The sequence below is a fragment of the Phocoena phocoena genome, chromosome 5 (genome assembly GCF_963924675.1).
Source record: "Phocoena phocoena chromosome 5, mPhoPho1.1, whole genome shotgun sequence".
Lineage (NCBI taxonomy): Eukaryota > Metazoa > Chordata > Mammalia > Artiodactyla > Phocoenidae > Phocoena > Phocoena phocoena.
Window position 1 is genome coordinate 89,766,909 of NC_089223.1, and position 27,170 is coordinate 89,794,078.

A 27,170-nucleotide genomic window follows, 5' to 3' on the forward strand; every position below is an offset into this window, starting at 1 on the left:
CCATATACTTTCCCTCCAAGAAAGTATCCCAGGAAAAGAAGGGAAGGGAAAGAATATGGAGAAGATTTTCAGACACTGTATGCAGCAGAGATGTAAGTTCAGGTCAAACAGCTTGGTTTCTTCAGATGGAGGCACTCATTAAGTATCCAGCTTTGGGTAAGTTGCCTAGTCATTCTGTGCCTCAGTTTACTCTTCTATAAAATGGAGGTGACAATAATAGCAGGACCTATCTCATACAGACACTCTGAGGCTTAAAAGAATTAGGGGTTGTCAAACTACCACCCACAGCTGAAATCTGGCTCACTACCTGTTTTTTTATAAATAAAGTTTTATTGGAACACACACACAAAAGAGTTAATGCATGTGAATGCTTAGAGCCTTCCTGCCCTCTAGCCAACATTCAGTGAATGCTAGTCATTGTTTTTGTGGTGTCAGGAGACCTAGATGGTAGTCCTAGCTCTGCTGCTACTGAGCCTTTTGATTCTGTTTCCTTGTCTAAGAAATGGAAATATTTAAACCAGATGACCTCTAGCACTAATTCTAACCCGAGTTTTTCATATTCATATTATTTATTCAGTAAAGAAAATGCATATGGTATTTGAAAGAAAAATATAGACAAAGAAAAAAGAAATCGAGCAGAGTAAATTATTTGAAAGAAAGCATCCTGCCTTCCCCTCTCACACCCAAAATAAAAAGCAGCTAAGAGAAGGAGCAGGATACAAGAAGAGATAGTGACACTATAAAAAGAAAGAAGAGGCAATATTTCACTCAGGGCTCTATTGCTTTTATTAACTGGGAGACAAATTCACTCAGAACTTTTAATTCTTCAAATAACAGGCATCATAAACACCATTATATGTTTGCTTGTGCCTGTAACATTTACTGTAATTCCTCAGATGAAAACCTCAGCTTCTAATATTACAGGACAAGGACGGAGTGAGGAAGGCTTAATGTAATTCAAGATATTCAAAGGTAAAAAGCTTCAAATGAAAATTATCACAATGAGCAAGAATAAAATTATTATAAAACTGTCACATTTCTAATATTTCCTATCACTTCTGACCATAAGCTCTGCAGCTATAAAAGCAATATCTTTTACTCCCCAGTGTGCAGTCGTGATGGTTCGCATTCTTCAAGGCTTATGATGTTAAAAATGCCTTTAATTATGTTCCAGATAGCTATTCGTAAGGCATTCTTAAACCTCTCCAAGGTCAGCATCTTCCTTCTCACTGATTCTCAGATCATCACTCTTTGATTCTAGCTTCACTGACACAATATTCATTTTATCCTGGGGAAAGACACAATTGCTGAATTGGTCACACTGGCATCCGGGACGGGAGCAAGATTGTCCCAGAAGGTGCCTTTGCTGGGCACTTGACGTCTGCATCGGTCTCCTCTGCCATTCTTTAGAGGTCAGCCAAAGAGAAAATTCAGACGGGTACTTAATGCAATTCAAAAGTCTGAGCGCTGCAAACAGCCACCACCTTTTGAGGCCATTTGGAGACCCTGAGTATCAAGCAGATGGTAAGCGGCACAGCCCCTTATAGATTTGTGTTTCTGGCAACACCTTGTAATGGGGAGCAGGAAAGCAATTCTGAGTTGCCCATTGCAGTGCTAAGTGGGCACCTTGAAAATTGAAAACCTAAGTCTACCCATAGTTTATCCTGAATTTAAACAATCGCTGGCTATCCTGCATACAGTAATAGACTTTGCTCCCAAACCATTCATTTAAATGCTCAGACGCTAAAACCCAAAAAAAGAATCAACTTCATGGATGGCTGGCCGTGTTAACAAGTAGCGACTGGGGTATATTTCAGGAGCACTGCCTCACCAAGTTCTTGTTAAGGGTATGGTAATTTTGGAAATGTCCTTGTTTTCAGGGATTTTCTTTTCATTTACACACATACCCACCCTCACAGACCCATACATCTGTTTCCCCTATGTGAAAGTTCAGAAAGCCTGCGAAAAATAAGTAGAAAGGGAATCCAAAGCCCAAAGCCATGCAGAAGAGAGACCAAGTACAGACTGGGAGACGGAGTCGCTTCCAGGTGCCAGCCAGGTAACGGGGAATGACTTCATTCTCTTTTAATAATTTTTAATAATAACTTTACTGTGGTTTTTCTGCTTATCAAGAGAAATCTATGCCTGTTATAGAAAATTTGGAAAATACAGAGATGTCACGGAATAAGTTCTACTACTCAGGGACCATCACTGATAAGATTTTGATGTAAATTTTTACTGAGTTCTTTTTATAAGCACAATTGCATTGTCTATTTGTTTTATACCTCTTCATTTCTAACCTCTACCTAATCACAACCTTTAATGACTTTGCTTATTTATTTGTTTATTGTCTGGCACCACACCCCCGTCCCCAAATGCTCCTTCTGCCCTGGAAAGTACGCTTCCGAAAGGGAAAGTTGTGTCCTATTCTTTCCTTTCACAGAACCTGGGACCTCTTGGGTACCCAATAGATTAGTGAATGCACCAATTCATTGAGATCCTATTGAGCATGTAACTTTAGGTCTCATATTTCTCTCCCAACACTGCAACAGTGTAATAAGCACATCTTGTACGTCACTACACAATCCCTCCAATCTCTCCACTTATCCAAGTACTACAGGAGTGGCAGATCCCTGCAGGCCCTGATGCAGCTAGACAATGCCTCCCACAGACTTTTGCTTCCAGCCTGAAGGCATCTCTCATTCCCCAGACAGGGAGACTCATGGGAACCCTATGCATAACCTGGAGGTGTGCCCATAAGCCATGCTTGACCAATGACAGCCAGGAGCCAGTGGATAAATCCTCTTTTCATCCCTGAGGAAGATGGTTCTGAGATATATTTCGTAAACCTCTCTGAAGATCCTGATGGGTTTGAGTTCATCAGCCATGGACAACATGAAAACATCCTCATTTTGTTTCTCCCTGTTTCCCTCTCCTGTGCTCTATAAGCCTGTTCCATGGAATCCCATCCTAAAGATCCTACTGGCACAAAGCCTTCATCTCAGATTCTGCTTCACAGGAAATCAGCCTAATAAAAATAGAATTTTTATACATTATTATAAATTATTGAAGACAAATTTAATGGCTGTATAGTATTCTACTAATATAAATTACTATAGCTAGGTAATAATTTTAATATTTCTGAATGTTTAGGTGGTTCATTGCTTTTAATCTTACAAATAAAGCTATGTAGAACATCTTCACATGTAAAGCTTTTTCCTCATTTAAGAAATGGAATTAGTGAGTCAAAGCTAAGAATCTTTTTTTTTTTTTTCAGTTTTAGATCATATTGGCCAATTTCTTTCTGGAAAAGACTGTACCATTTTATAGTCCCACTAACAATATATGAACTTGTTCTTTCATTGCAACATTGCCAATACTGGATATTATCTTTACTTGTATTTTTGATAATTTGGGAGTTGAATAGATTTTGTACTCTAATTTGCATTTCTTTTATTTATAGTATTTCCTCTTTTGGAAACTGTCTCTTATGGAAGAGCAATACTTTTCAGAATTTTGTGAAGCTCTGGGTTAGACATACCCTACAGCATAAGCCAAATCCCCCTACAAGATGGCCATTTGGGTAATGAGGTTGGAAAGCAATTCAGAGGGAAGATTTGAGTTGGAACAAGAGGGAACTCTCAAATTGAATAAATATGGTGCCTACTACATGCTGGGTGCATTAGAAAATATTGAAGATCCAAAGATGAAAAAGATAGAAAATGTCATCTTGGAGCTAATAGTCTAGTGATCATGCTGAGGAGGAAACTAAATGTCTGAAATAAAGTCATCCCAGAGGATAGTTTGACTGGAAAGGGGAAAAACTAGTTCAAAATCCTCTCATTTTAGATTAAGACAAATAGATTGTTTGGACTGCATTTAGTTTGGCTATGAAAGAAAGTAAACAATGCTCATGGTTTAGAGCTAGACATACTGGATTAAGCTCAAGTGATATCAAAGGGGGTAGATGGTAATGTGATACTATAATAAGAAAACCTGAGCATAAGAATCAGGCAACCCTGGTTTTAAAACTGAATTCTACCACTTCTAGTTTATGGCCTTGGGCAAGTTAGCTTCTCTGGATCTCTATTTCTTATCTGTGAAATGAAAATTATAATACCTTCCTGACAGAGTTGTTATGTGACTTCAAATAAGATCATGTATGGAAGAGCCTAACAAATTCAATGGCACAAAGTAGAAAACCAATAAAAATCATAAAGAAAAAAAGTTAATGCTTTTTTAAAGTCAAAGGCAAAATTCCTCTGAGAATGAGAATTGTATTTTGTTACATAAAATAGATCAGTGTCACATTTCACTGTGAAAAGAGAGACCCAAGACCAGAGTCTGAAAATGAAGGAAAGACTCTAGAAGATAGGAACTATGAAGAAGGTAAAAAGTAGTAACCAAAAAAAAAGTGCTGATTAAAGAGAAACTGTTCCAACAACTTTTTCAAGAATGAAGGATATGAAACATCCACTTAAAAGTTGTTTGTTGCATGGTGACCAAAGTTAATGATACCTGAGGGCTTCCCTGGTGGCACAGTGGTTGAGAATCTGCCTGCCACTGCAGGGGACGTGGGTTCAAGCCCTGGTCTGGGAGGATCCCACATGCCACAGAGCAGCTGGGCCCGTCAGCCACAACTACTGAGCCTGCATGTCTGGAGCCTGTGCTCCGCAACGAGAGGCCGTGATAGTGAGATGTCCGCGTACCGCAGTGAAGAGTGGCCCCCACTCGCCGCAACTGGAGAAAGCCCTCACACAGAAACGAAGACCCAACACAGCCAAAAATAAATAAATAAAATTTTTTTAAAAAAATGATACCTGAAATTTGCTAAGAGTGTAATGAAATTTGCTGAGAGTCTTTTGTGTTCTCAACACTCAAACATGTAAAAGGTAACTATGTGAGGTGATGGACATGTTAATTAAAATGATTGTGGCATCATCACACAATGTATATGTATATCAAATAATTACATCATTCACCTTAAATATATGAATATTATCAATTTACCTCAACAGAGCTGGAAAAAAAAAGTGACTGTTCTGCTCACCAAAATTGGGTGTTATCATCTTCAATTTTGACAATAAGATTTGTGAATTGTTTTTATTTAATAATTGTTTTAAGCTGCATATTTTATTATTAATGGGGTTGAAGACTTCCCCCACATTGAAATAGTAAAAATATTCTCTTGAAAAAAAAGTTATTTGCTGGGCAATGCTGAGATGTAACCCATCCTTCTATTTCTAGAACTACAAGAAAACAAATACCTCTGTGATGAATGTGTTAATTAATTTGATTGAGGTAATCTTTTCACAAGGTATACATATATCAAGAATCACATTGTATACTTTAAGTATATTACAATTTTATTTGTCAATTATACCTCAATAAAGTTAGAGAACAAAAACAAAAACCTCCAAAAATCTTTGCTGTACACATAGTCTAGTATCAAGTGTGTTAACTAATACACATATGTGGGTTTAAGATTACTAGCAGCTCTTTTCCTTCCACAGTCAGGACCGGTTTGTTGAAAAAACGTGTTAGATATAGGAATTACAAAAAATGATGCATACCTACCTAAAATATTTTTATCTGCTAATTTTTGCCTGTGAATCTAGTAACTTCTACTCAAGTAAAATTCTCTCAGTTGGCTTCCCAGCCATCTTTCTTGCATACCTATAATACAGCATTAATTTCCATTTTGGTTTTGCTAAAGTGGAACAAGAACTTAAAGACACTTGCAAAATAATATGAGTACAGAATCCTTCTAGAGTCTTCTAAATTTTTCCAAATCTATTACTGTTATTTTTCCCAGTTTTAATTTAATGCTGTTTTTAAACAACTCATCTTTATGGAGACTTGCTATTATTATTCCATAATAGACAAAAGTTTTCTTACTCAATTATTTAATCAGGATAATATTTCTATAAATTAATTACTTATACTAAAACACATATGTAGTAAGGCAGTTTGGTAACAGACATCTCTAATTTTGCTAAGCATACAACCTGACTGGCAGAGGTGCATGTGCATGAGTGTAGTTCTAGAGGGTGGCCTACAATGACTTCTGTTTCTAGCAGTATGGCAAACTAGATCTTTCTGAACAACCTTCTTGACTGGCACAGCTAAATTGTTGGATAAAACATATATATTCAATCTTCTAAAAAGAACTGCTGAGTCAGCGTAAAAGGAAGTCCTTCACAGAGGTCAAAGAAAAGTAGAAACAGGAACCTTGAAAGATAAAAGATACTAAAATCAAATTATATGTAGAGGTTTCTAGTAAACTCTGGAGTTCCTGAGCTCTGCTTTGATGCTGTAAAAGGTAAGGGGACTGGAGTGAAAATCTAGGATTTGCCCAAGGATGGGACCTGTGAAGACAAACTTCACTAGGCTCAGCTTCCAAGGACTGCTTACTCAAGGTAAAAAGAGACACAAGGAAAATTTCATTTATCAGTTCATTGCATTTATTGATTCTATGCTGAGTCGAGAGAGAAAATATCTCATTTGAGAATTTGTTACCAATAGGCAATCATCATAGAAGTTTACAATCCAAATCCATGCTACCATCTGAATAATAATTTAAAAAATTCCAAACAAGTAGAGTGATCCTGTGTTAGTAATGCTACCAAATATCCTAAACAAACACAAATGTAGTTTGGAGGAATCCAACTACAGGCTCTGCCTCAATAAATTGTCATAAAGTGCCAAGGAAAATGAGCAGACCACAGCCAAAAATCACAGAACACAAAAGTGATAGCCAGAAGAAACAATGAGATGGCAAATCCGAACTGAAAGTCCTCAGTAACTGCAATATCAGATGCAGAGTATAAAATATACAAATTCAATATGTTTAAAGAAATAAAAGAGAAGCTTGAAAGTAAAACAGAGGAAAGAGACTCTAAAGAGCAACTAAATAGATTTGGAAAGACCTAAATTACACTCCTAGACGTGAAAAATGAATTAATTAAAATTAAACATAGAATGGGTAAATTAAACAGCAAATTGGAGATAACAGACAAGAGTGCTAATGAGCTGAAAGACCCAAATAAATTATCTAGAATGCATCCCAGAGAGAAAACTGATTGGGAACATAAAAGGGGGTGAGAGTCATAAAGAATAGAGGGAAAATGTCCAGCATAAACCTAATTGGTGGTCCAGAAAGAGAAGGTATTAGTCAAAATAGGCTAGTCTATGACATAGCAACAAAGTAAGCCCCAAGTTTTAGTGGCTTAACAAAACTAGTGTATTTCTCACTCACTTAAAGTCCAGTATGAATCAGTCAACTGTTCAGGGAAATATTCTCCCCTGAAGAGCCCCAGAGATACTGTGGATTTTCCATCTCAATGAGTGGTCCCCACAGTTTCTGCCAAAGGAGAAGAGAAGGCTGGAGGGTCAAAGAATAATCAAAAATGATAAGGTGATTGCATAGCATTAGCTCTGCCTCTGTTTGCCCTTCAGTCATGAAACCATTCCATTCTTCCACCCACACATAGAACACACTCAATCCCAACCCAAAGTCCCATCTAGTTACTGCTCTCAGCTCAAAATCCAAAGATTTTAATAATCATATTAGTCTCTTCAAACATGGGCTCTCTTTTCATGAGATCTGTGAATTAAAAAGTCATCATTGGGCTTCCCTGGTGGCGCAGTGGTTGAGAGTCTGCCTGCCGATGCAGGGGACACGGGTTCGTGCCCCGGTCCAGGAAGATCCCATATGCCGCGGAGCAGCAGGGCCCGTGAGCCATGGCCGCTGAGCCTGCGCGTCTGGACCCTGTGCTCCGCAACGGGAGAGGTCACAACAGTGAGAGGCCCATGTAACGCAAAAAAAAAAAAAAAAAGTCATCATTATGCTCCATCCTATCAAATCAACAATGATGAAAGGGAAAAAAATTGCAATAAATATTTCCATTCTGAAAGGAAATGAATGAAAGATATAATATAACATAATATAATATTTCACTAAAATCCACTGGGCAGACATAGTGCATGCTCCTTATTCAAAGGAGACTTTCCTTGATTAAGCCCTAATTTTCCTATTTTAAAATCTTTTTCCATTGGTCTTATGCCCTGTGGTGTCACACTGTAAATTATTCCTTTTTACTTACTATCACTTGCCACATCTAAAGTGGGCTTTGGGAGTCAATCACTCTTGTGGTCTGCACAGATTTCACAACTGATTTTCTGTTTATGAAAAGTTGGAACCCAAAAGTTGGTTTAAATTGTAAAAGTCATATGCTTTTTAAAAATCCAGGCTGGACTTCCCTGGTGGCACAGTGGTTGAGAGTCCACCTGCCGATGCAGGGGACGCGGGTTTGTGCCCCGGTCCGGGAAGATCCCACATACCGCAGAGCGGCTGGGCCCGTGAGCCATGGCCGCTGAGCCTGTGCGTCCGGAGCCTGTGCTCCGCAACGAGAGAGGCCACAACAGTGAGAGGCCCGTGTACCACAAAAAAAAAAAAAAAAAAAATCCAGACTAATAGTTTCTTTGTCAATATAGGTTTTCTAAAAAATTAAGTTTCTGATCTATCTGCTTTCAGTCAGTTACACATGCCCATAATGATATCAGATGTACCCTGAGAGACATCATTTTCAGATATGATTTATTTCTTTGTTTTTTTGTCCCACATACCTCTCTCTCTCAATTTAATGGCAGATATTTTAAGGCTATTTGGAAGAATGAATGAAGTGGCCAAACCTATAACGTGATGTCATCCTGGATCATTTTATCTGTTGATAGGTTTTTTTTCATCTTTATTGGATTATAATTGCCTTACAATGTTGTGTTAGTTTCTGCTGTACAACAAAGTGAATCAGTTATACATATATATATATCCTCTCCCTCTTGAACCTCCCTCCCATCCACCCCATCCCACCCCTCTAGCTGGTCACAAAGTACCGAGCTGATCTCCCTGTGCTATGCGGCTGCTTCCCACTAGCTATTTTGTTGAGCCCCTGAAGGCAGGAAAAAGAGAACACATACATGGAATATGTATTTATTCCTGTGAGACTCAATCACTAGACCTTCAATGGTAGAAGGAACCCAATGCAGTCAACTTGCCATCACTTGGCTATTGGTTTATTCAAAGAGTGGTGCTGTATCAGGGTCTCATCATTGATATCTATTATCAATCAATCGATCATTCAGCAGTGGCAACAGCACTATCAGCCTTGATGAGTGTAAGCCCATGTTGTTGAGGCCATTCACGGCCTCCATCTCTGTCACCATGGATATCTCATTCACGTGCCCATCACACCAGCAATGGGTGGCCAAGGACAGATGGTGGCCAATGACAACCAGCCAAGTCAGTACCTCTTTCATGGAAGATGCTCTCTTATGGACATTTACGTCTTATAAAGATTTTCACACTTAGCATCTATTCCCGTGTATTCACCTACATGCCTCTATGCCAGATCACCTTGTCATGAGACTTCTGTTTTTTCTCCTTTCAGATGTCTGATCACCTGTTCAGGACATTCACATCTTCCCATGAATCCATATATATTTTATCCTGAGGTTGTCCCTCCTCTGGTCGCACAAAATGATAACCAGGTGCACCACTTGTATATCTGCCAAACTTGAGTGGAACCAGCATCCCTTCCACCCACATTCCACTGGCCATAACTCCAGCTCTTTCAACTCTAACTGACAGACAGCTAGACAAGCTAATATTATTCTATGCCTGAATGTTCAAAGCTTTGCCTCTGCCACAGAGATAATAGAGAATACAGAAAAGGTAATGTTCAAAAATTGTTGAGAATTTTCCAGAACTATTTAAAGACACCAATATTCAGGTCTAGGTATTACAATAAATCCCAAGAAGATTAAATTAAAAGAAATAGACACCTTAATCATCATCGTAATACTGAAGATCACCAAAAAAGAGAAGATCTTAAAAGACAAATTGCCCACAAAGAAATGGATATTAGACCAATTTATGACTTTTCAATAACAACAATGAAAGCCAGATAGTAATGGAATAATACTCTCAATGTTATGAGAAAAAAGTTTAACTATTGTTCAAGAAAAAGGGTAAAGACATATTTAGACAGATAATATATGAGAAGCTCAACCCAGCTTCTCCCTAGAGTAAAGTCTATGGGATGACTTTAAACGGAAGGAAAACAATCATAGAGTATCTGAGATAGAATGATAAGAAAAAAATAGGAAGTGTGGGTGAATTTAAATCAACATTGACTGTTCAAAATAACTATAAGAAATTTTAGTTGTTGTGGAAAATAAAGGAGAATTAAAATACATAATATTAAGACTTAAATTGGAAAGAGGGGTGATCAAGGTTAAAGTATTTAAGGTCCTTGAATATCTCATAGGACAATGAAGTGGTGGTGATTGGTGGTGGTGGTTAAATAAACCTGTTAAAAGTGTTTGAGTAACAAAAAATAATACACTGAGCACATAACATCAACCATATAAAGGGAAAAAATAAAACAAAGAAAAGAAAATAAGACTTAGCCAAATAAGTATGTCACAGAAGACAGACACAGACATAGACACATCATATTATTTTACTTACAGATAGATAAAAATAAGAAAATATATTTCATATATTTACATATAAAATCATAAAGGAAATTTAGAGAGTAATTTAGAGAAAATTCAAGGCAGTGCTTACCATGCGGAGAGTTCAGGAGCGGGGAGAACAGTGACAGGGTGCCATGAGGGAGGGGCATAAACGTTTCTATTTTTAAGCTAGAGGGTGGGCACTCAGGTATTTACCTTATTATTCTCTTTTAAAGGAATCATAAATGTTTTAAATACTCTTTTGCATGTGTGATATATTTCATCAAAAAAATATACTTAAAAAAAATGTGGACTGCTAACTGAGTATTCAAAGTGCCAGGAGTGTTAGTCGGTAGGAATTGTCAGCACATATATTTTAGAGAAGGAATGGAGAGTGTCAATTAAAGCAATAAATCAATCCAGAAAAGCATTAATCCAGCAATTTGATTAAGTAGAGATCAGATAAGAGTGATTTCACTCTGGGTAAATACAACTATTTAAATGTGCTCTCCCAGGGGAGGAGAGAAGAGGAGAGAAAACCTAGTAGAACTCAGTGCTCTTGGTTTGGTTTCTTGGAGACTGCTCTGGATCTTGGATGTGGATTTAACTGACTGTGATGCTTGTTTCAGTAGGACTCTGTATGCATTAACTGCATACTGTGTGCCTACTGAATTTCACTTCTTAATGGGCTGTATCTTTCTATAGTGCATTTTCTCCTCCATGAAAAGCACAGCAATAGGTTACTGTTCAACAAAAAACGATGATAGTTTATAAGGTTTGTGTTCCTTATAAAGTTGCTTGAATAGTGTCTGCTCAGCTCCCTGAAGAAACTGGGATGAAATAATAGTATACATTTTAATAAAATATGCAAGGAGTTTGAACACTAAAACTGCTGTTATCAGTATTACCATTATCAGTAGAGAAGTTGTATACCTAATTCTCCATACATTGTACTAAAAAATTAAAGCATTATATCTAATACAAGGTCAAAGACAACATTAAGGCAAAAATTAACTACAGGAATGCACAAAAGTGAAAGAATGGAATTCCAAATGAACAGATTAGAGAGATGGTAGCATTAAGACGTCTTCAGTTTCTAGAATAAATACAGAGAGTTTTTTAATGTAGTGCTCTGAAAACAAAAATCATTCATGGAAGTACTACCTGTAGTCATTTACATTTTCATAAATGATCTGTAGCATGACTAGTTGTTAAAACGCAATATTGACTTTAGGTAGATAATGAATCAACGACCAAGAAATGCCCAAAAGTGAATTCATCCAAACTGTCATCATTAGACAAACATTGTTTTGTTAGAAGTACAAAGACAAAACAATCAGGATTCCTGCCTAGTCAGGTGAGTGAAGTAAACAAGTCAAGAGACTCCACGCTCACATAGTGAGTCCCTGGTTTCCTGTTCTCTCTTAGTAGGTGCTTATTGAAATGTTATTTAAATGATGGCTATGTGGTATGTTGGGTCAAAGTGCTTTCAGAATACCAAGGAGTTGGTGATGTTTGAGTTGAATCTTTAAGGAAGGACAGGGCGTTTCCAAGAAGAGAAATATTCAGTTGGAAGAGATCAATGGAAAGAAAGATTGTTTATTTCCATTTAACATGTAAGGTAATGCAGGGGTAAATGGACACGTAAGCCCTGAAAAGTTCAGAGGATGAGGGTAGAGATGAGACTGGGAGGTAGAATGGGCCATATAATAAAAGATGTCTATTCCAAACTAAAGAGCTTGTAGTTGCTCCTACAGAAAATGAGTCCTCAGAGGTTTTTCTGTAGGGGAGTATGTATGCAGGCTTGTTTCTATAAAGAGGAGATCTCCTGTAGCATAACAGTTGCTGGATTGAGAGAGGAATGCCATGTCTTAGGCCCTGTGTTAGTGGCCACACAAAGATAAAGAAGATGCTGTCACTGCCTTCCAGGCGGTGGACACCTAGTGAGGGAGGCAGGTAAAATCAGGAGACAGGTAATAGAAAAGGCTAAGTGCTGTGATGAATTTATACACAGTGGTGCTTTGGAAGTACACAGGAGGACTACTTACCTCATGGTGGAGAAGTCAGGGAAGGCTTCTAGGAGGAAGTGTCAGCTGAACTGAGCCTAGAAAATCAGGCCATAAAGGCACATATGCTATACTTTAATCACTGCTCAAGTCACACCATAAGGTTAAGAGATCATAACTGATTCTTATCCAATCACATGTGTTTTGGGAAACATGGCAGGGTATAAATATAAAAGCAATTAATTTAATAAATCAATAAAATAATAAGAGCAGTATTTAATCTTATTAAGCACAAAGAATGTTTCATTGATCAATCATGCACAGAGCGTGTTTATCAAGGACTAGGCACCAGAAAAGCTTCAGGGGAATTTTCAGAAGTACCAGAACTATGACCAATGGGATTCTCACAATGGGAAAGGACTTAGAATAGGTCATATTCCACTATGTCCCTTTGAATACTGAGGTTCCATTTCTCCACCATTAAGAAGCTTATAACCTAATAGATGAAGCAGATTTTTTTCATGCCAGAAAAAATAAAGGTATAAAACAAGGCTTATAAAAATGTAAGAATGAGTGGTATGATACAAACAGAAACTTCCATGGCGATTATGAGAGATAAACTGGGAAATTCCAGACAGAGGGAATACTCTGAAAACAGTGCCTAGGAATAAGCAAAAACATGGCATTGTCTTTTTCCTTCCTTCCTTCCTTCCTTCCTAACTTCCCTTCCTCCTGCCCTTTCTTCTGGCCTCCCTCCCTCTCTCTTTCCTCTTTTCTTTCTTTCCTTCTTCCATAGATATTTATTGAACCTAAAATTATTTTTAAAATCAAAAACGTATTCCCTTTCTGCAGATTGCTTACAGTTCCGTGAAGGGACACCAAGAAAAGAGAACATAACTGACCCTCCTTCCCCTCCTAAATCTAATGCCATCTTCTGGAGTCATAAATAGGGAGTTGATCAGGGAATACATCCCAAAAGAGGTGATGCCCAAACTAAATCACAAAGGAGCCCAGAAGGTAGGCAAGGCAGGAAAATAGCTCACGCCAAAGCAAAATACGGAGTGTGGCATATTCAAGGAAACACAAGGATTTAAACATAGCTGAAACTTGGGATGTGCTGGAGAGGGTTGAGGGGTAGAATCTGAGGAGCAGTGCGGTGATGACTCACAGGACAGGAGACTGACCCAGCTGGTGGTTAAGGAACAGGAGGAGATAAAGTTGAATAGGTCAAATAAGGTCCTGCCAGCTAGAGGAGAGCAGATGGATGTCGCATAAAAAAGGTTTCTAATCGTTCTGCAGAACTGTGTTTGTTAAGCAGTTTTGCACACTTGAAAGCAATCTGGGTACATTTAGGCCTTACAACTATAGTTTGTGTTACCTGTAATTATTATTAATTAAGGCAGAGACTGGTGTATATGAAAGGAGTGTGGAAATCTGCAGGGTTCATTTTTGTATTTGTCAACTTTTATTTGAAAACAGCAGGTGAAATCCTGATTTGAGCAACATTTAGCCTCAAACTATCATGCAGATTGTTTTGGTATCTATATAATTGCAAAGTACTGCTTTGGTCAAAGCTCCTGAACACTTTTTGTTGCTAATTTTGGCAATAAACCTGTTAATTAGTTAATTGTAAAACGTTAGTGAATCAAGCAAAAAGAATCCATCTGTTTATAAAATTTCATCTCTTCTGGGCATAATATTTAAAAACAAGAGCTGGCTTGCACTGTATTGCCTACTAACTACAGACATTGTCTGTGAAATATTTGTATAGTCCCCACTTAGGGCTAAGAGGTGATATTTTAACGCAACCATTTGCCGTATTTGAAGGTAATTTTTAGGTACATGGTGCTGCATACAATTTGTTTCAGGGACTGGTGGAAACTGAAAAATTGGTGAGAGATATATGACTTTTTCCTCTATATCCCAAGCTGAACCTAGAAATAATTAGCCAGGCAGGAAAAAAAATCAGAAGGGCATTTCACACAGAGACACACAGTAATAAAAGCAAGGAGAAAAACAGAAAGAAAAAAAAAACAGAGGACAGCAAAAATTCCTAAACAAAGAAAACTTGTAGTGCACCTAGGAGAAGGGCCAGAAAGAACACTGGTGAGCTAGGCAGGGACCAGACTGTAAAAAAATGTGTTTCCGGGCTTCCCTGGTGGCGCAGTGGTTGAGAGTCCGCCTGCTGATGTAGGGGACACGGGTTCGTGCCCCGGTCTGGGAAGATCCCACATGCCGCGGAGCGGCTGGGCCCGTGGGCCATGGCCGCTGAGCCTGCGCGTCCGGAGCCTGTGCTCCGCAACGGGAGAGGCCACAACAGTGAGAGCCCTGTACCATCAAGTTATGGGAATACATTGAAAATCCTCCATTTGAAGAGTCTAATGAAATATTTGTTTTTAGGAAACGTTGACAATCATCCCCTTGGAAAACTGGGGAGATTCCTAAGGTCCTCCTTTCCCCAGCTCCCAGGGGGAAGTGTAGTGAGAAGCTCAGGAAAACCCAGGCATCCAAGAATGAAGTAGGGAATATGCTACCAGACTGGGAGCCAGAGACATGGGTTCTAACCCTAGTAGCATACAGACCAGCGAGTGAGCAAAGTCATGTCATTTGGCTCCCCGGGTCTCTTCTTTTCTTGGTAAATGGGAAAGTTGCTTTGGGACACACTTTGTCTGAGTTTAGGAGGATGGGTTTACATAGTTGTATTCACAGTCACTTTCATGTATAGCTAAGTTATTGATATCCACAGGGATGTAGGGATGGCTTTAAGGAACTTCTACCACCGGGAATTGGAGTTAACCTGCCTCCTGACATAAAGATGCAGGGAAAGGGGCCAAATCACAATATGAACTCAGGCTCCCATAACTGGAATTATGTAGGTTTGGAGGAAGAAACAAAGTTTGAAATATAAGATACCAGGAGCTAAAAAAAAAAAAAAAAAAAAAAGATACCAGGAGCTAGTCCATTGTCCAAAATCATAAACAGAGGATGTAGATTTGATGGACACCTAATCATAATGGAAGTTATTGCTTTGGTTATCATCTGAATTTTTAGTTACAATTTACCTTTTGATATCAGAATGATTTCTATTGATTTTTTATTGCTGATCATCATAGATTTTGTTTTGTATCCCATTAATTGTCTGAAGTTTCTTTTGAATCTTTAATAAATAAATTTAAAGATAACAAAGGAAGGTACCCTTCAGATATATCAACATCCAAACCACTTGTTTTGTTTCTTTAAACATTCAGAACATCTTAAATCTCTTTGTAAAATGCGACGAAAATGAAATACAGATTAGGCCTCTGGAGAGGAGCATCAGAGGATCTAAACCTCCCAAACATTTCACCTCTCATGTATGCTTTCCCTCTCTGTGGACTTTATTCTGTCTTGATGCAACTCGTCATTTCAACACTAAGGGAGACCCACCCACTAATAACTCCCATGCTCATATTTCTTCCTCCACCATAGATTACCTAGTTGTAAGTCAAAATTCCATTTATTATATTATTTTAAGGCTTATTTTGCTTTGCTATTCCACTTGGGGGTCCCAGTGAGCATCTGTTGTTAACGACTCTGATTTGCTCATGAAGTCTTCACTTAAATATTCAGCAAAGCTGATGAAGAGAATGTACCATGATATGATGAAGTATGTAGAGCCAAATTAGTGGAGTCACTTATGTCAGAGACAGAATGGAGATGGTCAGTGCAGGAGCATAATGGAACCTTAACCTAACCATACAGGAACTTATAACTCTTCTCAGCAATCAGCAGAGCAAGACAGCCACTCCCCAAATGCCATGTGTGTTCATGCTATCTCCAGACTTCCTTGTTCTCCCAACTCAAGAGTCCCTAATCCAATAGGGAAGAAGACCTCTAGGCAACCAATAATCTGAAAAAAAACCCCAAAAACTAAATGACTTCTACATTTACTGCATAAAAATCCCCTAGTCTGTGAGCAACTTGGAACTCATTGCTCCCATCGTCTTGAGTTTCCTGGCTCGCTGATGGAAACTTTGCAATAAACTCATCTTTTTCCTTTGTTTTATTCAGTGTGCAGAGCTTGGTTTTTGACAGGTAGGAAGAGCCCTGAGTTGGGAGCCAGAAATCCTAGTCTCCAGTCTAGTCTTGAGAGCTGTGTGGCCTCTAATAATTCATTTAATTTCCTTTAGCCCCAGTGTCCTCAACTATAAAAACAGAAAGTTGGACCAGGTATCATTTTAGATTCTTTCCAGTTAAAACATTCTGGAATTTGATTTCCCAGGCTAATTTGGGGGACATCCATTTGCTTCCAGCCCTGGTAAACAGAGGCCAGTGCTGTTACAACCTGACAGCTGGAGAGATAGACGAGGAATAAAAGTTTCCCTAAGTGTTCCTGTTCCTCCTTTTTTGTAAATAAATGAAAAGACTTCATTTTCCAGAGCAAATCCTGAGTCGCAAATGCCATTTTTTTCTTCATGGGGAAGTGAAAAAAATTAGCATTTAAAAATATGCAAGCAAGTAACATTTCGTTTGTTTCCCTAATGTCTGATTTAAAGATAAAGATCTTTTTTCAGCACTAAAAGCAAAACCACCTAATTCATCTGGCTTAGAGGATCGTTTACATATCCAATGGAACATTCATTTTATCTGACCAGAATTGAAGATGATGCAACATTCTTGGCTGAGATTAAAAATATATAAGGATGGAATATTGATGGCAATATGCAGGATAGAGAAGAACAGCCCAGATGATGCACTGTGGATGATAAGAATGAAATGGTTCTTAGCTAAAGTGAAATGATAACCTCAAAAGATATAGATTAATGACAGTAGTTTCTAAGATTGAGAAAGGAGAGGCAAGGATAAAAGAGGAATAAATTTAAGCATTTCAACAAAGGATGGAGAAATTTAAAGGATAATGTTAATTGAATCATGTGTTGTAACCAGATAATACTCTATTATACAAAGATGAAAGCCACAGTCGTATCAAACCATCTAGTGGAAAGACATCAACTGAATCTGCAAGGGTTATTTTTAAAGTGGCAGATTCTAATATGAATCCAAATTTCTGAGGTACAAGTTTAGTTTAAGCTTCTTAATTTATAATGGTGATAAGCTTAGTTTGATTGCTCAGGAACATATTTGGCAGATGTATGGCAACTTCAGGATGACTGAATGCATTGTTACTTTTCGTCCAGAATTCATTGATTCATTTTATATACATTTACTGAGTTCTTCTATCTGTCCATAATCCCAAATGACTCAAAAGGCACTGTTTTTCAATCTTCATTCATTCAACAAACCTCTCCTAAGTACCGTCCGTGTGAAAAGCATTGTGGTAAAGTTCAGAGGTTAGAATAAATTAACGTGTTTTTGAGGACAAGAGCTATATTACCTTTACCTTTCCATGCCTGCCAAGAGGGCCTGGCCTGATATAAGTAGTTGATAAATGTTAACTTGAACTAAACCTTTTAGGGAAGCAGATATACATAAAACTATAAGCTAAGAGAACCAAATATTATCTTACAATGTATAGAATCATGAACTAAAAAAGTTGGAGGAATATACAGAAGCAACCTAAGTGTCCATCAACAGATGAATGGATAAAGAAGCTGTGGTATATATATTCAATGGAATACTACACAGCTACAAAAAAAAAGAATGAAATTTTGCCACTTGCAGCAACATGGATGGACTTGGACAGCATTATGCTAAGTGACATAAGTCAGACAGATAAAGACTAACATTGTGTGATATCACTTGTGTGTAGAATCTAAAAAATACAAAAAAATAGTAAATATAAAAAAAAAGCAGACTCATAGATCTAGAGAACAAGCTAGTGGTTGCCAGTGGGGAGAGGGAAGCGGGGAGGAGCTATGTGAGGGTTGGGGATCAAGAAGTACAAACTATTAGGTATAAAATAAACTATAAGGATATATCATACAATGTTTATTTATAATAGCCAATATTTTATAAGAACTATAAATTGAATATAACCTATAAAGATTGTGAATCACTATATTGCATTCCTGTAACTTACGTAACATTGTGTATCAACTATACTTCAATAAAAAATAAAGAAAAAATAAAAATTAAACGTTAAAAATTGGAAGAGATCATATATGTCATTGAATCTTATGGAACAAATCTAGGTTTGTTCCATGGAATAAAAGTATTAGGTGTTATTAAAATTAACGGGGGTGGGAGATTCCTTGGTCAAATAATTTCAAAGGAAACAGAATCAAACAAGTTTCTTTACTTCCCAGAGACTTTGATGAGTTAAAATTTTGTATTTCTCTCAAAATTAGATAGAGCACATAGCATTTCCAACCTTATTCATCCAGGGGATTTTTTATTGTGAAACTAATGTCTGACTTTGGTAAGGGCTCAACTGGTCCATTTTCCTTGCTTTACCCCCCAACCTCACCACTCTTAAACCAGTGAGAGACAACTTTGTAACTCTGCCTAAACAATTCAATAAGTGATTCATCCAATTTTTTGAGCAAACGTTCTGTTATTGGTTAGCCTTAATCGTTGGAAATCTTTAGAATTTTGAGCTGAAATCTACCTCACAGTCTACTAGAGCACGTGTTAGCAAACAATGGTTGGAAGGAAAAATCTGCCCTGTGGCCTATTTTTGTATGGTCCTCAAGCTAAGAATACTTTTTAAATTTTTTAAAGACTAAAAAGAAGAATATGCAGTAGTAAGCATATATGGCCCACCCAACCTAAAATATTTACAATCTTGACTTTTACAAAAGAGTCTACAGACCTGTGCTCTAAAAAAAATTGTCTCCAGAATTTTTGATCATGCCCTCTGTGGCAAGCAGTCTCTAAGGTAGTTTCCAAAAATCCCTATCTCCTTGTATTTAAGTCCTTGTATAATCCCCTCCCTTTGAGAATAAGCTAGATTTAGCAACTCACTTCTATTCTATTCTATTCTATTCTGTTCTATTGAACAGACTTGTTTCTATTCTATTTCCCTGAATAGAATATGGCAAAATTGATGGAATGCCACTTTTAAGATTAAGTTGTAAAAGACTTTGGCTTCTGACTTGGATACTATCTCTCCCTCTCTCATTCAACTGCTCTAAGGAAAGCCAGCTGCCATATTGATTAGCTACTTTATAAAAAGGCACGGAAAGTAGAAAGGTCTCCAGCTAACAGCCAGCGAAGGACTAAGGCCTTCAGGCCAACGGTCTGAGAGGGACTGAATTTTACCAATAATCAGGTGAGTGAACTTAAAACAATCTCCTCTAGTTCAGCCTTCACATGTGACCACAGCCCTGGTCAACAGCTCTATTTCAAATTCATAAAGAGACCTTGAGCTAGAGGCAGCCAGCTAAATTACATCCAGATTCCTGACCCATAAAAACTGAGATAATAAATGTTTGCTGTTTTAAGATGTTATGTTCTGGGATGATTGTTATCCAGCAATAGATAAGTAACATATACTCCCATTAGTAAAAATTTTCAGGGCATGTAGTCCCAATATATGTATATTTACCTATGAATTATAAACATCTCCTACTGCAAATTTTTACTTTAAATACTAGTTAGGCTTACATTTTTTCTTAATTATTAGATAAAAATAAATATAGAAGGAAGTTTTAATAACTCGTTATGGGTATGGACTCTGTTGGATTGGTTTATCCATCCCTTGATATGCTAACTTTTCATGCCTGCTTTGCAGAACACTGCATAAAGTAACATAATAACACAAACACTCCCTAAAATTATAGACAAAGAATTTTATTTGATCACTTTATCCTTTCAGTAGAATCAGTTCATTCTGTCTAAAATATTTTATTTGTTCAGAAATGTTAGCTCTTCATTCATGTTAATCGATGGACAACTCATCACAGATGTCACCTTGGAAACCTGTACTTCAGTTTGTAGGAAATTTTCAGACGTCTAAGAGAGTTTGTTCTGTCTTAAGGGTTACTTGGCCACTGAAGAGGAATATTAACAGCTGTAGAAGAAGCAATTAGTGTCCATTCTATCCTGATTCACAATTCTGTAAAATGCCTGGTAGCATTTTCTATGGTTTTACAAAATGGCGACCTTCTGTTTCAGAGTGCTGGGTAGACTGAGTTCTGTATACAGTTATCATCATGTGGATGCCCCATGTAGCTTCCAATTAGGAAACCAACACTAATTTCACTCCCCAACCAGATTGAAATATAAAAGAGACAGATAAGACCTTCATAGTGAGGTAGGAACAGAGATTTCAGGCAAGCAGAATTCATGAATATCAACTTTTAGGAGCATTCAACTAAAAATGCAAAGGCAGAGTTCTCTGAAAAACTGGAAGGCTCTGGATGAAAGGAGAGAGATTAGTGAGAACCCTGTGATGAATGTACTGTTTTCATACAATGCCCTAATCAGGAGATGAGTGGTAGTTGTTATGAAGCAGCGAGTTGGGAACAATGCCTTTACCAGGGAAGTAGTCACTACAAAACAGGGCTGCAGTAGGAGGATACTGACTTGTACACATGAAAGAGAATAATTACTTTAAGACGTTGTGTTCGACATCTGGTGAGCTTCCTTGGTCCCAAACCAAAAATAGTAGAAACTGGAAAGTAGTGGGTTATTTTTCCCTTGGCTTCCAAACTTCCTATTTTTCTCGCTACACGTTTCATATTATCCCAATTATCTAAGTTGGTGCATTAATATAGAAATACTATGATCTTCCATTTTCCCTAATTAAGACTATTAGGAAGACATTTTATGCTCTTATTTTTTTAATGAAACTCAATCTAAAGTCACTGTATCAGATCTTATTAGCTGCTACATTATAACATACAATATTTCATTGGGGGCAAAATGCCTAAATCAAATATTAGATCCAAACTTCAAGAATGCAAACTATGATAGTAACATAGTCATGGTTTTTTGCATATATTTTATCCCATATAAAATAAAACTTCCCTTGTGTTAAGTTTTAGTCAAGCATGTCCACAGGAAAAACTGTGACATGGGAGACCTGGGAAGACATTTTACCATTCCATCTTTTCCATAATAGGGTGTCCAAATTAAAAGTCCCACGTATTTTAAGGAGGATGTGAGAGGTGAATAAAGAGTTGACCCACACTAGGTCATATTTTAAAAGAGCAAAATAGGAAACTTTCATTCAGTTATTTCAGGAAGTATACTTAAGTGTTAACTGCATTGTGAGCATGAAATTAATCACAATGGGATGCGGTAACATACTGGAGAAAGATGTCTCCATGGCCCAGCATATAGTAGTTGCTCAATACAATATTTTTAAAATAAATGTATAAAGTTCTTATTCTTTTCCCTAAAGAAACATGCAATCTAGGTGAGATGAATAGACATTCTCTCATCTAACGTTCACCATACTTCTGTAAGGAAGGAAATATTTTTAAGCTAATTTTGTACTTGGGGAAACAGGGGTTCTGAAAAGCTAATTTGTCCAACCAAGTTCAGAGAGCTAGAAAGTGTGGAGCAAGGAATTCAACCCTGTCTGTCTCTGGAGTCCAGACTGTTAACTTGGACTTGCATCTTTCAGCTGCTGATGTTTCACTCTTATGAGAACTAAGAAGTACCCTCAATGATCTCCTGCTAGTAGTCCTTCAGTCCTGGCCTATTTTTAGTATGATTTCTTCCCTTCTCTATTATTCTCCTTTAGAAATGTTATAGTAAGACTATTCAGCCTCCTACAGGAAATCTTCCACCCATAATTATTAAAACACAAGTAAACGTGTACCCCCAACACTTGAGGGAAAAACCATATTTCAAGTAAAACCTTCAGGACTGCCTGACAAGCTGCTTTGCATGTGCCCAGGGCTCAGAACAACCACCACTAGGACAACTGATACTCAGGGATGTTTTCTTTGTCATTGCTGGACAGGAAAGACCTTTCTCAATGATTTGCTGTCACCACTTGAAAGTGATAAGTTCTATGAACAGTTTAACGGCCAAATAAAGGATTTCTGGATACCCCATGGAAGGGATTCTCAATTTTGCTGTGCTCCCAGTACATCTCATAGGTATGCTTTGAGGACACGTCGATGTTCAAATTTTCACCAGGGCTCAGAGTCATCTATTTCTCCTAGAACAGCTCGCACTGGTAGAGCTCAGCTGAGACTAGAGATAAAGAATCTTAGGAAGCTGACAATCAATATAATACAGGGCCTCAGTTTTAGCTTATGGGGACAGAAAGCTTTTTCGTTTAAGGTCTAAATTTTTTAAGCCTTAATAAATTTGAATAATAGGAACTGTACAGTGGGGAAATACACCAGAAAATAAAAATGACATGTAGCGTTCCTCAACTAATAGGAATGAGTTGCTTCATGCAGCCAAGATATCATGTTGCCTGTTTTCTGGCTTTTTTGTTTGCTTGTTTCTTTTTTTACAGCAGTAAGTCTTTAAACTATAGCATTCTTTGATGACACTCTATTACTCTTGAAGTAGGTATAGCCCCTCTTGGCCAAAAGGCTTCATCCATCCACCCAGAATTGGAACCAACTGAGAAAAATGGCAGCTCTGATTCCCCCCTAAAAATGACAGAGTGCCAAAACACCATAGAATTGTTCTCCCCCAGTTTTTCTGTAAAGTCTGATTTGTGGCCTATCAATAGTCTGCACTGCGTGCTTCATGTCACCAAGATTACTGGAGGTCAGAGATTTGGTCTCTCCTCCCTCTGGGAAGCCTTCCCCAATCTTTGGGCATCTGTTCATCGGACACACTAGCTAGAGATGGACGATCATGATGAGATCTGAGAAAAAGTTTTAAATCTCAGAGGGTTTTGTTCAGTTTACAAAATGCTTTCAGATATATAATTTGATTTGTAACAACCTTGTTATAAGAACACGCATTCTATAATGAGGGAAGAAACTTCGAGCAGTTCAATGGCAAGACTAAGATGATCAAGGCATTTAAACAGTAGCACTGGAAGCTCTACTTGCATCTTCTGATTCTCAGGCCAGTGCTCTTGCCACCTACCTTGCCACCCTTAATGTTAGTTGACTCACTGGCATATACTAAGGCCTCTCAAAGTGGTCAGCATCTGGCATCTCTTGAGAAATACACATTCTCAGGGCTTTCTCTAGACATGCTGAATCAGAAATTCAGGAATGGGTACAGCAATCCATGTTTTAACAAGACCTGTAGGTGATACTAAGGCCCACTCATGTTTGAGAACCACTGGCATTTGCTAAACATTGTAGCCCACATATTACTATGATTGCTGTATAATTTTCCATCAAACTTCTTAAGGATCAAGCAATATGCTCATACTTACAGTAATCAGAAAGCCATCCCAGGAAATAGTCCCTATATCAATAGTTTTTATATTAAGCCTCTAGAAAACCTCAAAGCCACGAGGAGAAGAATGTTTAAAGCTTATCCACACAATGCAGGTGACATGGCCATTATTTGTAGCTTCCCTTCCCCTTATTCCCTACCATTTGGAGATAAAGAAAATTATTTTTATCTCTTGAGGTCAAGATCGTCCAACTATTCAATTTTGTCAAAGTAAAAAAATATTTATCCTAGCTATGCAAATTGTTTTTCAAGGGTCTTCAATTCTTTCTCAGTCTGCCCAGAACTGTGTTTTTATCCAATTCATAGGCAGTCAGAAAGAGAAATTACTTCTCCCCACCCCTTGCCCACTTCAGGGGCACTGTAAACATAAACTCTTTCAAGGGCTTTATTCCACTGTAGTTTGAAATGTGCATGCCTTGGATTTCATCAAGAAAAATGAAGGGAGGTTAGGCCCCCCTGTCACATGCTCCATAGGACTCTGTGCTTCTCCTTTACAGCCCTCCTCACACTTCTAATTACTTGTTCAATGTCACTGTCTAATTACTTGTTCCCCACATGTTCTCAATTAAGACTTTTAGAGGCCCGAAGCTCTGACAGGATAATGGTGTCTACTCCAACACCATATGGATTTTGAATTAAGAAAAAAAAAATCAAAACTTTCAAATAAGTTTAAGATGTCCAGCAAGGTTTTACTTCCCATCATGACTGCTTTGCTCCAAATATCATATGCCAAGCTTAATTTTTAAAAGAGTGCCAGAAGGCAGCTCCTTGGCTGGTGCCCTAAGCATGTGTTGGTCTTCCTTTGGAAAATCCCACACCATTTCCACATAAATTGTAAGTTTCATGAGGACCAAAGCTGTATCTGTCTTGGTCACAATGTAGTCCTACAACGCCTGAGGTAAAATAGGTTCTTAATAAATATCTGATGAAAGGATACAAGAATGAGTGAGTGAGCAAGTGGGTGAGTGAATGAGTGAGTAGGACAGAGCAGTAGGATGAGAATGAGGTAGAAAAAATAAAGTGACAGGGAGAAAAGGAGGAGGAAAGGAAAAGAGGGGGGTAAGGGGGCAGAAGAGAGAGAAAGAAGGCAGAAGAGAGGCAGGAAATAAAACCAGTTGGTTACTATCTTAATTCTGCTATAGTTTACAGAAAAGGTGTACTGGTACTAGACACTCTAGTCCATTGTTAGAGCTCAAAGAATTATCTGGTTCACTATTGCTTAATTCCAGAATAAATGTTGCCCTCATCCTTTTATAGAATTATGAACTGGGTATTTACTTGCATGGCACAATTTTCAAATACGTGACAGCCCGTTCGTTGCTCACACTGTCTTTGTCATGGAATTAAATTTGCAGCTGCCGTCCAATCAGTGAGGAGGGCCCACCGTGCAGATAGTGCTGTGATACATGAAGTTAGCTATTCAGCTGTTACAGTCCTTGGCACTTTTGATTTCTGTCACCCTAGAAAATGAACAGCATTTGTGCTGACAGCTTTTTTTTTTTTTCCCAATTCATCCCTTACTAATGAAGCTATTCCAAACCGAGGTGTGCATTTAAATAAAATTTACAAGCCATATCAAAACAGCAATGTTAACAGTCCTTGTTGCCAAAAAAAAACCCCATGCAAATTACAGGGAACTTACACATGCAAAACATTTAGCCAAAATGGGGCTTTTAGATGACATCAACCTTATAAGGTGTAAACACACAGCAATGATATTCAGACCTTGTTTTTCTCCTTTTTCTTGATAAGAACAAAAGTATGCTTTGGCACAGCGTTCAAACTCATCAGATAAGCACCCAAGAATGGCTGTATTGCACAGTCTAAAGTTTAGTAGGGAAGGCCCATATGCTGTATAAATAAGCTCCTATATCTTTAGGTCCCCAGGTCCTAATGTGACAAGGATATTATTATCCACTAGTCAAAAAGCCTTTTATAGAGATAGTTTCCCCCTTAGCCCTGTTATTTTAATTTGTGCACAGATTTTAGCACAGGCAATTTCCCCATGCAAGGGCTTTTCACTAATAGAACTATACTATCTTAGCTCAGGATGGCCTTTGGTTTTTCAGTCCACTGGGTTCAAAAGATCATTTCCTTGTGCTGGAAAGTTTTCCACACCACCCAGGAGCCCACCATTATCTGCACGAAACACCCCAACCCGCTACATCCTCCAAGAGGCTACACAGCTGGGCCCAGCATGAAAATGACAAGCATTAGAAAACTTCGAGTTTATTTTCCTCTGGCTGGGCATCTTGGCTTCTGGACTCCCGTCAATGTCAACACAATGCATGCCTTTCAATAAAAAGTGATCTTAACAGGATTAAAGGTAATTTAGAGTCAGTAAGAAGTTTGCCATCGGGCAGAATTATAATAGACAGTGTGATCAGAAGTAAGAGAATCTGGAAGGTTTTCAGAGCCCATTCTACTGTAAAAATGAAACACAGAGAAGAGAAAAAAAATTTATTCTCAGCCAAACCCTTTCACTAGTTCCGTCTTGCACACAAATCAATTCACAGTCTATTAAAATAGTAAGAACCGTGTATTGTCATTTACGGGGAGGAAAAGAAGAGAGAGAGAAAAAAAAAACAAGTGTGATTTCTACACCAGTCTTCTTTGTTGCTATGCAAGTGGTAAATCAAATGTTTTCGGTTCTGCCTGATGTGTGACCTGAACCCACAAGAGGCCCCTGGAGCCCAACACAGAATTATATTTGAAGCAGGACAGTTTCCAAATCATCACTCAGCAGCCAGCAGCTTTAGGAAGGCAATTTACTCTTCTGGAAGGCAGCCCTCCATCCCCTGGGCAGGATGGACCTGGTAAAGTAATGGAGGAATTGAGCACTGGATTGGAACTCTAGCCCAGGGAAGGATAACCCTCCTCTGCCAGAAGGATGAGCTTTTGCTTTCTTGGAGCTGCCAATGGATGCCCTTCACTGAATCACTGCTCTAGTACACATGGAAGGGATAAGGAAGCAAAGTAGGCATGTAGCAAGAGGTGACTGCCTGAAATTATTTCCCTAACTTTCGAGTCTTTGCACTAATATTAATAGAAAAAAATAATAATAGCTACCACTTAATGGACATTGTAATTGCCACTTAGTGGAGGGTGTCCTAAGTTATCTTATGTGTACCACCTCATTTAAATTCTCACTACAGTCCTATAAAGTAGGTAGTTTTATTTTAATTCTCACTTTACAGATGAGGGAAAGAAAAATCAGAGGTCGGATAGTCACTTGAGGGCGTGTGTTCCATAAACGCTAGGGCTGTGATCAAACACTGGGTTAGCTGGTGTTATCCATGCGCTTAACACATCTGCTCAACTGGCAACTGGAAATGCAACAGTTTTATCGTGGGAATAATTTTGGTTTGGTCAGTGCCA